Source organism: Euprymna scolopes, chromosome 14, assembly GCF_053919585.1.
Source record: "Euprymna scolopes isolate OS-2025 chromosome 14, ASM5391958v1, whole genome shotgun sequence".
NCBI lineage: Eukaryota > Metazoa > Mollusca > Cephalopoda > Sepiida > Sepiolidae > Euprymna > Euprymna scolopes.
Genome location: NC_136495.1, coordinates 79,602,478 through 79,620,421, shown reverse-complemented (window position 1 = coordinate 79,620,421; position 17,944 = coordinate 79,602,478). Strand labels below are relative to the sequence as shown.

The 17,944-nt window shown below is 27.8% G+C and overlaps 1 protein-coding gene and 1 pseudogene across 1 annotated transcript in view; both read left to right on the top strand.

The window, feature by feature from the left end:
* LOC145293110 (chitotriosidase-1-like) overlaps window positions 1-17,944 on the top strand; it is an 89,538-nt gene that overhangs the window by 6,908 nt on the left and 64,686 nt on the right. The window lies entirely within an intron of this gene.
* LOC145293403 (5S ribosomal RNA) lies at window positions 4,408-4,524 on the top strand (annotated as a pseudogene).

Genomic DNA, 17,944 nt, shown 5'->3' with positions numbered 1-17,944 from the left:
AGCAATACTTAAAAATGAATTTTTAAAACAAAAGAAAAGATGTCTTTAGGAAAGAACCACTGAAATAGATGATGATGTCGAATAAATGAATGTGTAAATATTATCAATAGCGCTGGAACTTATTTTAATAGTCTAACACAATTTATTTCACTTTATTCACGTATGTAGTTGTTTTATAATTATATAATACTTCCAGCCTAGGAGACAGGGGCATATATTTACTAGTAAAATAATTATATCGTGAAGTTGTGAGAAAAAAAAAAAAAAAACTCACACAGACATTGAAAGCAAAATGTTCATTTCAACTTTCCGACATATTTCTATTACTTTTATGCATGCGCAAATTTATTCATAGCTTGAAGTAGTTTAATTTTAAATCTTTCTTATCTACCTGTTGATAACTCAAACGGTAGGGAACGTGGTTGGAGTGCTAAGTGTTTTGGTTTCGATTCTAGCTGCCGGCACCCAAGTCATTTAAAAAAAAAATCTTTTGAAATCAGTACTATTGATTAGGTACAATATAATATTCGATTTGTTGGTTTTGTAATAATAAATACAAAATTTGCATGAATTAAAATATATTTAAATGTATTTTACGACCGGCTAAGGTCAAGCATACGCCCCCTCCCCCTGCTAGTAAAAGATAAAACTCATCAAAAAGTCACTGAAAATGTCAATATTAGTCTAATTTGTGCAGAGGTCAGTTTTAGGGTTGCATCATATTCTAATCAATGGTTTTGGAGTCAAATTATTTATTGAAAATAGTAGAAGTATTTTCATTTTGCCTCCTCCCTCTCTTCTTCTATCACACTCTTGAGATTAGAAGAGTTCCTTATGTTGAATTTGATACAATTCTTAGGAGTCTCTAAATATTTATCATTTGTTACTCACTACGAGTTTTCACACAGGTCATCTTCAGAGATTGCTCACTGGCAACAACCGATGATGTTTTCTGGAGTTTAGTTGACAACAAGTCTCCTTAGATTTCCAGTACTCTCCACCTTTTTTGAAAACCTTTGCAAATCAATTTACATCATTACAATAGCCGCTTGCCATTGACTTATTATTATTATTATTATTATTATTATTATTATTATTCCATTAACTTCACGGTGTTCTGATGTTTTACACCGTTTTCTCCCCCCTCAAGAACGAGCTTTTACATCAAAGCTAGTGAGGATAGTCAAAGAGTCAATTAGATGGAAAGCACCTGACATAGGGTGTTTGCTGAGCCAAGCAGAACTGACTTCTGGAGTACGGTGATGTTGTGTCTGATTTCCAAGAAGTTCAGCTGCTTCATAAGATCGTCAGAAATTAAGCCAAGCACACCTATGATCATTGGCATGATGGAAGTTTTCTTATTCCACAACCTAGCAATCTCCACACTTAGTTTCTGATAGTTCCGTAGTTTCTCGCTGTACTTGTCTGTCAAGTTGATGTCGTTTGGGCAAGCCACATCAATAATTTGGCATTTATTGCTCTTTTTGGCCACAACTACAATATCCGGTTTCCTGTGAAGTAGCTCTTGGTCACACTAAATCACAAAATCTCAGAGAATCTTAACTTAAATTATCATTATTATTGGCTCACAAGTAGCTTTCATACAGGTCATCAAAGATCTCTCCTTGAAAACAACCTTTGGTGTTCCCTGGAAGCTGAGTGACAACAAGTCTCCCCAGATGTCCAGTACTCTCCACCTTTTTCGATAACATTTGCAAATGAATTTGCGTTATCACAACAGCTGCTTACCATAACACATGGCAGAGAAAATGCTTACTAGAAACTATCCTTGAGTGTATAAGGTCTCTCTGGCATAAGCATACTGTTCCCTACGAGTCAACTTTGACTAAATATTCAAATAACACAGTATTCGCGATGGCGGTGGACATTGGTCTCCACTGGAATTTGAGTGGCAATAAGCCTCCCCAAGGTTCCAGTTCTCTTTCATTTGTCCAGTGGAGGTCTGGTCAGCACTTCTTCTAGATCTTTCCATCCTCCTTGACCCTTCTCGACTATTTGGTATCACTCTTTGGGGGGGGGGGTAATGGGAGAGGATGGGTCAAGGGATAGAGAATTTGTGTTCTTGGTTCCATGTAACACTTCTTCATGTTTTGCCTCTGCAGCAGTTTGTCTGGCCTGCCCATGTGGCTCATGTATGTTAGTCTCTGCATTCAAGAGATTTCTTTAAAATATTTCAGCTGTTTTCATTATCGTTATTCATTGTATCTTTGCAGCTATTCCTCTGATTCCAATTTCTCCCGTTCTTTTTTCAAAGTTTTTCGGAGTTGTTCTTAGTGCTCCTACAATTATAGTTATTATTTTAATTTTGTTCATCTTCCATATCCCTTTCAGCTCTCTGGCTAGCTCTGTGTATTTGCTTCGTTTCTCCTTTTCCTGTGATCAGCTGGGACAGCAAAGTCTATGATTTGACAAGACTTTTCTTTCTTCTTAATTATTATGACATTTGGTCTTTTTGCTTGGATGGGTTTGTCCATTTGTATGTCCAATGTCCATGTCCCATAGGATTTTGTGATTCTCATTTTCAAGTACTGTTGCCAGCTTATGCTTGTACCATTTGTCTGTGTGTTCGAGATGTAGTTATTTGCATAATTCCCAATGTACTGCTCTTCCCACTTGGTAGTGTCTGTACTTGTATTCCTTTTGAGCTAGTTTGCTGCATTCACTTACTATATGGTTTATCGTTTTGTTTCTTTGTCCACAGAGTCTGCATGTGCTATTTTTGCGTCCTTCTGTATCAGTGTGGTTCTACCGTGTGTCATCCAATCTGGCACATTTGCTTCCTGTATACATCTCAGGTTTTGAGCTTTCCTTTCATGAAATGTTGGGATTTTGTTTAGACTAGTATGCATGTATCTTGTCGTGATCTGGTGCTCTCCAGTTTGCCATTTTTCCTATGGTTTTCTTTAGGGTTTCCTTGCTGATTTCATTCACTGTTCCTTCGATTTGTTGCAACTCTTCTTCTTTCATGTTTTTATTAAAAAAGACTTTCATCGTAGTCTCAACTTTTGAATGCATTTAGTTGGATTTTCTTTTTTTTTTTCTTGAAAATCAGATCAATTTCTTTGATTTTAAACATAAAAACTGTATCTTAACACTTTTGCTGTTCCTAACAGGCAAGCCTTTTGCAAAATTGGAAAAGAAATTGTCTCATCAATTTGATTAAGCCATTTATGGTGGCTTTTCATTATGGTCCTAAGCATTCCAATTACAATAGGAATTACCTTGACTTCTTACCATTTCCATAGTCTAACTAATTCCCATTTGAAATCTTAATTTTTTTTTGTTCCTGTTCTTTCTTCTGCACTCTGATATCGAAAGGGCAATGATTAAGTTCTCTTGTTTTTGCTTAGAAAATAACGTCAGGTTTAGAATGTTCAAAGACCTTTTCTGTTTGTATGTGCATGTCTCAAAGAAGTTTGACACTTGCTTTCCTGAACCACTTCTGGTCTATGCTCATACCACATGTCATTCGTGGTCTAATTCATAGAATTTGCATATATTCCAGTGTAGGACCTGAGCGACTTTGTCTTGTTTCCATTTATTATTATTGGCTCACATGAAGCTTTTACACAGGTCATCAAAGATCTCTGATTGGAAACCTATGGTGTTCGCTGGAAGCTGAGTGACAACAAGTCTCCCCAGACGTCCAGCACTCTCCACCTCCTTCGATAGCATTTGCAAATAAATTTGCGTTATCGCAACAGCGATTTCTCGCTGACAGCAGCCATTGATCTATACTGGAATCTGGAATTTGAGTGGCACTAAGCCTCCCCAAGGTCCCAGTTCTCTTCACGCTTGTCCAGCGGAGGTCTGGTCAGTGCTCTCTCCTCGGTCTTTCCATCCTCTTTAATCCTTCTCAGCTATTTGGTATCACACTTTTTTTTTGGGGGGGGGGAGGTGATGGGACAATGGGAGGGGATAAATGATGGGGATGTAGAACTTGTAGATATGCAGCTTCAATGTTCTTCATTCCCTGTAATGCTTTTTCATGTGTTTGCCTTTGCAGCAGTTTGTCTGGCTCATGCATGTGGTTCATGTGTATTATTCTCCACATTCAAGGGTTTTCCTTAATGTTTCAGCCATTTTCATTATCGTTAGTTGTTGTATCTTTGCAGCCATTTCTCTGATTCCAATTTCTCCCATTCTATTTTCAAAGTTATTCGGAATTGCTCCTACTATTATAGGTATTATTTTCATTTTCTTCGTCTTTTAACTCTCTTTGCTAGCTCTGTGTATTTGCTCTGTTTCTCCTTTTCTTTCATGCTCACTCTGTAGTCAGCTGGGACAGCAAAATCTACGATTTGACAGGATTTTTCTTTCTTGTTAATTATTACATCTGGTCTCCTTGCTTGGATGGATTTGTCTATCTGTATGTCCATGTCCATGTTATATGGCATAATCACGTTGACACACCGGTTCTCGTCAGATCACCGAAGTTAAGCAACATTGAGCCTGGCTAATACCAGATGGGTGACCATTTGGGAATTCTAGGCGCTGTATGTGCTCTCCACTTATCTCGGCATTGTTTCCAGTCGTCTTGTACCTCAACTTGCCACTGGTATGCAACAATGTTGACTCAGGAGAGGCGTGGTTGGTGATTGCGCAACTCTTGCCACACAAATTTCACGCGCAGGCACCCTTACAGTGGGTATCCATAGTCTGTCATGACTGAAGGAAGTTTTTTTTTTTTTAATGTCCATGTCCCATAGGATTTTTGGGTTCTCGTTTTTGAGTACTGTTGCGGGCTTATGCTTGTATCATTTGTCTGTACGTTGTTGTTGTTGTTGTTGTTGTTGTTGTTTTTGTTGTTGTTCATCATCATCATCATCATCATCATCATCATCATCATCATTATTAGTATTATTATTATTATTATTATTATTATTATTATTTCCTCAATAGTTTTCACACAAATTATCAGTTATCGCTCACTGGCAAAACCAGATGGAGTTCCCTAGATTCTGAATGACAACAAGTTTCCTCAAATTTCTAACAATTCCTGCTTGTTTCAATCATCGTAGAAAAGCACTTTACATTATTGCAACAGCCATTTGATAATGACAGCTGACTTTCTCTTCAACTTGAATAACAATAAGCCTTTCATGATTGCAATCATGATCTTCCAGTGGAGGTTTGGATAGTACTCTCTGACCTCTTTTTTTCATTCTCCTAGACCGGTGGTTTGCAACTTTTTTTGTATGTGGTGGTACACTATTGATATCTTAAAATATTACTATCACTAATTCTGCAAGAACATGAGAGTTCGATGTGATTAAATAATCAAGTGTTAACTATTCTACACTTTCCCTGATGGATTGTTAACTATGCTGCACTTTCAACTAACAATTCCCGGGATTAAATTAAACACTCTGCAGTCAAAACTTGCAACTCCAAAACTCACAAATCCTAAACTCCAAAACTCACAAATCCCAAACTCACAAATCCCAACCTCCAAAACTTGACACACTGCTGCCAAAACTCCAAATCGAAATCAAGTCAGTCTCTGAAAAATAAGGCTTTTTTTATCAGCCAGAAGCATCTCATTTGCATATGAGGTGACAAGATCGACAGTATCTAAAAAGCCCTTTTTTTTTTTTAGTTTGCTCCTGACACTACAATCTGTTGAAAGAACAGGTTTGTACCAATTTTTAAGGATATTAATTACATTTGATTTAATAGCAATAATTTCTACCACCTCATAAGAAGCCAACTGAGCTTTTTCAAACACATTTATCGTTTTCTTAAACAGATTTCTTTGTTGCATTTAATTCTAACAACCATTGGAAATGTCCAATAGTTTGAAGGCTAGAATGATTAGTAGTATTGTGTCTTTTCATCTTACTTGAAACCATGCCTTCCTTAAACAGTGTTTGGTCACACACAACACATGGCAGAGAAAATGCTTACTAGAAACTATCCTTGAGTGTCTAAGGTCTCTCTGGCATAAGCATACTTTTCCCTACAAGTCAACCTTGACTAAATATTCAAATAACACAGTATTCGCGATCCTACTATGGTTTCCTTGGTATAACTAATCTACACTGGCTTTTATGAGGAATGGTGCACCTTCTCCAATGATGTTACCAAAAGTAGCAACACAAAGCTGGATACTCTACCAGACTAGATGAATTCTGGTCCTAAATTCGAGTAAGACCAAAAGAAAGATATACCATGGCATATTTAAATGGTCAATTGGAGAGAGGGAAATAATGTTCTCATCTTCTTTACTGACTCAGTGCTTGAGAGGTAAATGAGAACATTAATAGAATATTCAAATTGTCTGATCAACTCCTTGCTTCCTTTATCTTGAAACTCGACTGAACACATGGAAATAAATGACTACAACACAAAAGTAAAGTAGAACAGATATATTGAAAGCAAGAAAATATATACAATATTTACATAGCATCCATTGGTATAGTCATGGGAAGACTTTCCCTGGAGAAGGTGTCAGTTGGCTAGTTGTCGACTCTTGATCTCGTTGTCTCTCTGAGTCTCTTGTTGGGCCTCTCGGTACTCCTCCATATTTATGGTACCAACCATATTTATATAGTTGACACTCCACGTATGCTAATTAGGTGGATCCTACCACAACACTTTATTAAGAACTTGTTTGACTTGTTCGTCTAGAGGTCTCCATCGATTCACTGTTTTAATACTTCATTATAATACAGCTTCTTATTTAAGTATCTTCTTTCCAAGGTTGTGGAACTCTCTTCCTGCTCATTGTTTTACTTCTACTTACAACTTGCGTCTTTTCAAGACTAAGGTCAAAAGGCATCTCCTGTCTGCGCAATAATCATATTTTGTTCTTGCTAGCTCCTTATATCAAGTGGCTGCATGCCTTGTTTCGAACGATTTCCATAAAAAATACATTCACTTTAGTAAACTCGAAATTTTCAGTATTCGCATTCATACAACAAGTGAACTTTTTGGTTTTTAAGTTGTAGAATTATTGTTGTCATCATTGCCTTTTCTTTTTTAAAACTTGTCTCTAAACAGTGAATTAAATCTAAAATTGAACATAACACTAAATCAAAGCGAATTTTTATCATTCTCGATCATGTTTTTTCCTTATTTTCCCAATTAAAACGTTAATTCTTAACATCCAACTATTAGATAAGAAACACCTACAAAGAATTTGTTAATATTGTAAATGAAATCGATGATATAAAGCATATCCCATGTTTATTATTGAAAGATTGAAAATATTTAACAGTTACCCCTACCCACTCACATAAGTTCAATTTTTTTATGCTGAGAAAATCCAGATCCCCAATATATGGGCAATTTCAACTGGAAACAAAAAACTGAAATTGCTTCAATCTGTAAGGATTTTCCATACACTGACTAAGACAGAACAGATACTACACTTTGAATTATTTATTAATAGAACTTGAAACAAGTACAACTTTATAAATTAGACACAAAATCTTGTAAATTGTGAGTGTGAGTCGGTGATCATCCTCTGTCAATCCAACATTTAACCAGATGCATTCTAATTGTATTTGTCGACACACTAAACAATTAACATTTAAAACCTATTTCTGGACAAGCCAAGGGAAACAACCCAGACAAATAATATGAAATCACTTCCCTTGAATTTTAAATGCCTCTAGAATATTTTAATGTAAATGGGAAAAGATTTGTTTTTTGTAATTTTCCATTGTTTTCTTTTTTTTTTTTTTTTTTTTTTACACAGGAATCACCACTTATCAAGGCCTGGTCGTCACGCGAGGATAAGAGTTAATGAGTATACATTAGTCAATGTGATTATAGCGTAGTAAACATAAGCATTGGAAATTTTGTAAATTGGATTACTTAGGATGACGGTTCATCAAGAACTTGTTTATTGTTTACGTTGGACTTAAAGACAATCAGATTGTAGTCAAGTTGGAAACATGCAAAGGGAAGAGAGTTTCACAGGCGTTCAGTTCTAAGAAAGAAGCTTTGTTCATGGAATCTACATTTAGGTTTAGGCACAGATAAAGAGTTTGGGAAATTATTGATAGTGATTTTGGCTAAATGAGTGTTTTTCATGAAATTTTGGCGAGGGGGGGAGGGACCACAGACGAGCACTTGCCATGAAAATAACGATAAAGCAGAGACAGGCTCGCAATGTCTCTTCTGCAGCAAAGAGGTTGCAGGGAAGAGAAAAGCCCCCTCCCCACTAATCTACGAAGTCTATTTTGAACTCAGGTTAAGCTGCTTTTTTGCAACTCCTGCTCAGATGTGGCAACAGTACTCCATCCTTGGCTGTACCTGGCTTTTATATAGGTAGAGAATTGCATCAGGAGTAAGATATCTACTGGAGTGGTAGAAGGATCTTACCATTTTTCCAGCGACCTTGGCATTGGATTTGATATATGTATTCCATTTAAGATTGGGAGTAAAGGTCAAGCCTGAAAGCTTGTCAAACTATGAAGCCTCCCCAAGATGAGAGCCATTCATTTCAATTGATACCAGATGGGCATCAGAGCGTTGATGATGTAAAGATAGTAGCTTAGTTTTATATTCATTAAAAGTAACCAGCCGCCTATTCCCCCATTGTACCATGTGCTCAAGATCAGAGGAGAGAGAATCAAATAGAACTTGGTCATTTACAGTCTTTGATGTGCTACCATAGATGGTAGTGTCGTTAGCATAAATGTCTATGAATGATGTAAGGATGTGATTTGGAAGATCATTAATGTAGATCAGGAAGAGAGTTGGGCCCAGGATGGAACCCTGAGGGACTCCAGCATTAATACTGAGAGCTTCTGATTTCTGCCCATCAACCACTACTCTTATGAATCTATCAGAGAGAAATGATTTAATAACTGAGAAAACATTTCCAGCTATACCATAACTGGAGAGCTTGTGAAGTAGACCTTTATGCCATACCTTATCAAAGGCCTTTGATATGTCAAGAGCAATTGCCCTAGAGAGGAAGCCTCTGTCGAAATATTCGCTAATCCTATGAGATATAACTGTAAGCACGTCTACTGTAGATCTAGCAGAATGGAAACCCTATTGCGTGTCACTAAGAAGGTTATTTTTGCTGAGATGGTTGATTACTTCTTTATTTAACACAGATTCCAGCAACTTACTCATGGTGCATTGGCCTGTACTGAGAGGAAGATGAACGATAACTTGTATTCTTAAATACAAGGCATACTGATGAGATTTTTCAAGGTGTTGGGAAGCATTTCTCCTTAAGACAATGCTTAAATAACTTTCTAAGTATGGGCGCTAGTTCTGGTTGAAGCTTTTTGAGTACTATAATTGGAATGCCATCAAGGTTTTTGATTAGCTTACATCACATACAGATATTTGTATGTCGCATAGCATGTTTTTAGATACACAAGGAAATATTGGAGTTGGCAGCCTTGGTCCTAAAGGGTAGATTTGCTGCAAAGTTCTTGGCAAAGAGTTTGTCTTTGCAATAATCATATTTCGTTCTTATTAGCTCCTTATATCAAGTGGCTTCATGCCTTGTTTCGAACGATTTCCACAAAAAATACCTTCAGTTTAGTAAAATCCTAATTTCCATCATACAACAAGTGAACTTTTTGCTTTTTAAGATGTAGAATTATTGTTGTCATCATTGACTTTTCTTTTTTAAAACTTGTCTCTAAACAGTGGATTAAATCTAAAATTGAACATAACACTAAATCAAAGCGAATTTTCATCATACTCGATCATGTTTTTTCCTTATTTTCCCAATTAAAACGTTAATTTTTAACATCCAACTATTAGATAAGAAACACCTACAAAGAATTTGTTAATATTGTAAATGAAATCGATGATAAAAAGCATATCCCATGTTTATTATTATTGAAAGATTGAAAATATTTAACAGTTGCCCCCACCCACTCACATAAGTTCAATTTTTTTATGCTGAGAAAATCCAGATCCCCAATATATGGACACTTTCAACTGAAAACAAAAACGAAAATTGCCTCAGTCTGAAAGAATTTTCCCTACACTGACTAAAACAGAACAGATACTACACTTTGAATTACTTATTTGTAAACCGTGAAACAAATACAACTTTATAAATTAGACACAAAGTCTTGTAAATTGTGAGTGTGATCATCCTCTGTCAACCCAACTTTTAATCAGATGCATTTTAATCGTATTCGTCGAAAACGTATTTCTGGACAATCCAAGGGAAATAACCCAGAAAAATAATGTGAAATTACTTCCCTTTTAAATGCGTATAGACCATTTTAATGTAAATGGAAAAGATTTGTTTTGGGTGTGCTGAAAACATATATCTCATTTAAAATTAGGGCCAGCAACCAGTTTTCAAGTAATGGTGCATAAAACCAGACCCTAAGTTTCAAATATAGCGGCTGGTCTGTCAATTGAGTTATGGATGCACATAATGGATACAATACTTCCGCTATTATCCAAAGCTGATTACTTTTGGGCAAAATATTAAGATTTTTTATTTTATTCATTTTTTTTTTTTGTAAATTTAAATCGGCGACGATCGTAATAGACTACCCAGGTTTACATAAAGTATAAATGCACTATATTTTAATGTACTATATTTAAATGTACTATATTTAAATGTACTATATTTTAATGTACTATATTTTAATGTACTATATTTAAATGTACTATATTTAAATGAACTATATTTTAATGTACTATATTTAAATGTACTATATTTAAATGTATATATTTTAATGTACTATATTTAAATGTACTATATTTTAATGTACTATATTTAAATGAACTATATTTAAATGTACTATATTTAAATGTACTATATTTTAATGTACTATATTTAAATGAACTATATTTTAATGCACTATATTTAAATGAACTATATTTTAATGTACTATATTTAAATGAACTATATTTTAATGTACTATATTTAAATGTACTATATTTTAATGTACTATATTTAAATGTACTATATTTAAATGAACTATATTTTAATGTACTATATTTAAATGAACTATATTTTAATGCACTATATTTAAATGAACTATATTTAAATGAACTATATTTTAATGCACTATATTTAAATGTACTATATTTTAATGTACTATATTTAAATGAACTATATTTTAATGTACTATATTTAAATGAACTATATTTTAATGTACTATATTTAAATGAACTATATTTTAATGTACTATATTTTAATGCACTATATTTAAATGAACTATATTTAAATGAACTATATTTTAATGCACTATATTTAAATGTACTATATTTTAATGCACTATATTTAAATGAACTATATTTTAATGTACTATATTTAAATGAACTATATTTTAATGTACTATATTTAAATGAACTATATTTTAATGTACTATATTTAAATGTACTATATTTTAATGTACTATATTTAAATGTACTATATTTAAATGTATATATTTTAATGTACTATATTTAAATGTACTATATTTAAATGAACTATATTTTAATGTACTATATTTAAATGTACTATATTTAAATGTACTATATTTAAATGTACTATATTTTAATGTACTATATTTAAATGTATATATTTTAATGTACTATATTTAAATGTACTATATTTAAATGAACTATATTTTAATGTACTATATTTAAATGTACTATATTTTAATGTACTATATTTAAATGTACTATATTTAAATGAACTATATTTTAATGCACTATATTTAAATGAACTATATTTTAATGTACTATATTTAAATGAACTATATTTAAATGAACTATATTTTAATGTACTATATTTAAATGAACTATATTTTAATGTACTATAATTAAATGTACTATATTTAAATGTACTATATTTAAATGTACTATATTTAAATGTACTATATTTAAATGTATATATTTTAATGTACTATATTTAAATGTACTATATTTTAATGTACTATATTTAAATGTACTATATTTTAATGTACTATATTTAAATGTACTATATTTAAATGTACTATATTTTAATGTACTATATTTAAATGTACTATATTTTAATGTATATATTTTAATGTACTATATTTAAATGTACTATATTTTAATGTACTATATTTAAATGTACTATATTTTAATGTATATATTTTAATGTACTATATTTAAATGAACTATATTTTAATGTACTATAATTAAATGTACTATATTTAAATGTACTATATTTAAATGTATATATTTTAATGCACTATATTTAAATGAACTATATTTTAATGTACTATATTAAAATGAACTATATTTTAATGTACTATAATTAAATGTACTATATTTAAATGTACTATATTTAAATGTACTATATTAAAATGTATATATTTTAATGTACTATATTTAAATGTACTATATTTTAATGTACTATATTTTAATGTACCATATTTAAATGTACTATATTTTAATGTACTATATTTAAATAAACTATATTTTAATGTACTATAATTAAATGTACTATATTTAAATGAACTATATTTTAATGCACTATATTTAAATGAACTATATTTTAATGTACTATATTTAAATGAACTATATTTAAATGAACTATATTTAAATGAACTATATTTAAATTAACTATATTTTAATGCACTATATTTAAATGAACTATATTTTAATGTACTATATTTAAATGAACTATATTTTAATGTACTATATTTAAATGAACTATATTTTAATGTACTATAATTAAATGTACTATATTTAAATGAACTACATTTAAATGAACTATATTTAAATGAACTATATTTAAATGAACTATATTTTAATGCACTATATTTAAATGAACTATATTTTAATGTACTATATTTAAATGTACTATATTTTAATGTACTATATTTAAATGAACTATATTTAAATGAACTATATTTTAATGCACTATATTTAAATGAACTATATTTTAATGTACTATATTTAAATGAACTATATTTTAATGTACTATAATTAAATGTACTATATTTAAATGTACTATAATTAAATGTACTATATTTAAATGTACTATAATTAAATGAACTATATTTTAATGCACTATATTTAAATGTACTATAATTAAATGAACTATATTTAAATGAACTATATTTAAATGTACTATATTTTAAATGAACTATATTTTAATGCACTATATTTAAATGAACTATATTTTAATGTACTATATTTAAATGAACTATATTTTAATGTACTATAATTAAATGTACTATATTTAAATGTACTATAATTAAATGTACTATATTTAAATGTACTATATTTAAATGAACTATATTTTAATATACTATATTTAAATGTACTATATTTTAATGTACTATATTTTAATGTTCTATATTTAAATGTACTATATTTAAATGTACTATATTTTAATGTACTATATTTAAATGAACTATATTTAAATGAACTATATTTTAATGCACTATATTTAAATGAACTATATTTTAATGTACTATATTTAAATGAACTATATTTTAATGTACTATAATTAAATGTACTATATTTAAATGTACTATATTTAAATGAACTATATTTTAATATACTATATTTTAATATACTATATTTAAATGAACTATATTTTAATGTACTATATTTTAATATACTATATTTAAATGTACTATATTTAAATGTACTATATTTTAATGTACTATATTTAAATGTACTATATTTTAATGTACTATATTTTAATGTGCTATATTTAAATGTACTATATTTTAATATACTATATTTTAATGTGCTATATTTAAATGTACTATATTTTAATGTACTATATTTAAATGTACTATATTTTAATGTACTATATTTTAATGTACTATATTTTAATGTACTATATTTAAATGTACTATATTTTAATGTACTATATTTTAATGTACTATATTTAAATGTACTATATTTTAATGTACTATATTTTAATGTACTATATTTTAATGTACTATATTTAAATGTACTATATTTTAATGTACTATATTTAAATGTACTATATTTTAATGTACTATATTTAAATGTACTATATTTAAATGTACTATATTTTAATGTACTATATTTAAATGTACTATATTTTAATGTACTATATTTAAATGTACTATATTTAAATGTACTATATTTTAATGTACTATATTTAAATGTACTATATTTTAATGTACTATATTTTAATGTACTATATTTAAATGTACTATATTTTAATATACTATATTTAAATGTACTATATTTAAATGTACTATATTTTAATGTACTATATTTTAATGTACTATATTTAAATGTACTATATTTTAATGTACTATATTTTAATGTACTATATTTTAATGTACTATATTTAAATGTACTATATTTAAATGTACTATATTTAAATGTACTATATTTTAATGTACTATATTTAAATGTACTATATTTTAATGTACTATATTTTAATGTACTATATTTTAATGTACTATATTTAAATGTACTATATTTAAATGTACTATATTTAAATGTACTATATTTTAATGTACTATATTTTAATGTACTATATTTAAATGTACTATATTTTAATATACTATATTTAAATGTACTATATTTAAATGAACTATATTTAAATGAACTATATTTTAATGCACTATATTTAAATGAACTATATTTTAATGTACTATATTTAAATGAACTATATTTTAATGTACTATAATTAAATGTACTATATTTAAATGTACTATATTTAAATGAACTATATTTTAATATACTATATTTTAATATACTATATTTAAATGAACTATATTTTAATGTACTATATTTTAATATACTATATTTAAATGTACTATATTTAAATGTACTATATTTTAATGTACTATATTTAAATGTACTATATTTTAATGTACTATATTTTAATGTGCTATATTTAAATGTACTATATTTTAATATACTATATTTTAATGTGCTATATTTAAATGTACTATATTTTAATGTACTATATTTAAATGTACTATATTTTAATGTACTATATTTTAATGTACTATATTTTAATGTACTATATTTAAATGTACTATATTTTAATGTACTATATTTTAATGTACTATATTTAAATGTACTATATTTTAATGTACTATATTTTAATGTACTATATTTTAATGTACTATATTTAAATGTACTATATTTTAATGTACTATATTTAAATGTACTATATTTTAATGTACTATATTTAAATGTACTATATTTTAATGTACTATATTTAAATGTACTATATTTAAATGTACTATATTTTAATATACTATATTTAAATGTACTATATTTAAATGTACTATATTTTAATGTACTATATTTTAATGTACTATATTTAAATGTACTATATTTTAATGTACTATATTTTAATGTACTATATTTTAATGTACTATATTTTAATGTGCTATATTTAAATGTACTATATTTTAATGTACTATATTTTAATGTACTATATTTTTATGTACTATATTTTAATGTACTATATTTTAATGTACTATATTTTAATGTACTATATTTAAATGAACTATATTTAAATGTACTATATTTTAATGTACTATATTTTAATGTACTATATTTAAATGTACTATATTTTAATGTACTATATTTAAATGTACTATATTTTAATGTACTATATTTTAATGTACTATATTTTAATGTACTATATTTAAATGTACTATATTTTAATGTACTATATTTTAATGTACTATATTTAAATGTACTATATTTTAATGTACTATATTTTAATGTACTATATTTTAATGTACTATATTTAAATGTACTATATTTTAATGTACTATATTTAAATGTACTATATTTTAATGTACTATATTTAAATGTACTATATTTTAATGTACTATATTTAAATGTACTATATTTAAATGTACTATATTTTAATATACTATATTTAAATGTACTATATTTAAATGTACTATATTTTAATGTACTATATTTTAATGTACTATATTTAAATGTACTATATTTTAATGTACTATATTTTAATGTACTATATTTTAATGTACTATATTTTAATGTGCTATATTTAAATGTACTATATTTTAATGTACTATATTTTAATGTACTATATTTTTATGTACTATATTTTAATGTACTATATTTTAATGTACTATATTTTAATGTACTATATTTAAATGAACTATATTTAAATGTACTATATTTTAATGTACTATATTTTAATGTACTATATTTAAATGTACTATATTTTAATGTACTATATTTTAATGTACTATATTTAAATGTACTATATTTAAATGTATATATTTTAATGTACTATATTTAAATGTATATATTTTAATGTACTATATTTTAATGTACTATATTTACATATACTTTATGTAAACCTATGCAGTCTATTACGATCGTCGCCGATTAAAGTTTACAAAAAAAAAAAAAATGTTTATCGGTAACTATATTTCATGTTTATTTTTTACCACCTTATAATAAACATATATAAAAATACATAAACTTTCTTTATCAATTGATTTTGCGTTTTTAATCGCATAGGAATATGTAAACAGTTTTACAAAATAAACATAGTTATTTGAAAAAATATGCGACTAAAAAACACAGAATCAATTGATAAAGAATATTTACGTATTTTTATATATTTTTATTATCAGAGAGTAAAAAATAAACGTGAAATATAGTAAACTATGAATATATGTTTTGTTTTTTTCTTTTTTAAATCCTCGACGATCGTAATGACTTTCTGACATTTTAGGCTTCTGTAGAATCCACACTTTCACGACTTACACGAGTGTTTATACTAGCTGGACGCCTGGCTTTGCCCAATTATACAATATGATTAAACATTATATTTTGATTTATGCTATTATTATAGAATCAATCCTCTATTGATTATTATATATTACAAGGAATAATTTGCCCAGTGGACTTATTTGCAAAAAAAAAATAAATAAATAAATAAAAAAAAAAAATAAATAAAATAATAATAATAATAATAATAATAGTAATAATAGTAATAATAATAGTAATAATAATAGTAATAGTAATAATAATAATAGTAATAATAATAATAGTAATAGTAATAATAATAATAATAATAATAATAATAATATTTGGACTTGACGATGAATGCCCTGAAAAAGTCACATCTAATTAATGTTTAGTTTTAAAATATGCTAACACAAAAATGATTTGTGACGATTTTAAATGGTATCTTTTGTTTTATTGTAAATGAAATTTATTAATAAGAAAAAAATTAAAATAAAATGGTGAGGTATACCCGGTCTTGAACACAGGATCATTTGATCTTTAGTCGAATGCTTTACCACTAAATTATATCTCCAAATACCAACAATTCTGTTTTTGTTTTTTTTAGAAGAAGAAATCATTTGCTAAGATTTTATTATTTCCCTTTTTTATCGATAAGAAAAAAAATATTTTTAGGGTCGGATTTTTTCGATTTTTGATACTTTTCAAAAATATATCTAAGAACACTGCCAGACATATAAATTACCTTTGACTGAAATGTGCAAATGATAAGTATAGCCATTTTGGAACCTATCAAGAAGAAACTTTCTCTCTCTCTCTCTCTCTCTCTCTCTCTCTCTCTCTCTCTCTCTCTCTCTCTCTCTCTCTCTCTCTCTCTCTCACACACACACACACACACACACACACACACACACACAAAGTGATTTTATATAAAAGTAGACATTTGCTTAAGTGAAGCTAGAATCTCTCGCTTTTGGGGGCTAGTTAAGCTGTTTTTTGTACAAAGTTTTTTTTATTTATTTTTTTATTCAAGAAATTTATTTTTAAGACTTTATTTTACTAATTATCTTTGAAATAGACGCAGAAAAGTAATATTTATTTTTCAAAGAATTTTTACAATGAATTTATTTAACTTCAAAATTTAGCTGAATTTGTCAGTTTCTGAATATCGCCTTGAAGACATTTTTTATTATAACTTTTGTTTTTCACGTATACAAATATTTTTTTCCTTTGGAAAATTAACTTTAGTCCTTAGACTTTCAAATACAATGAAAAAGTA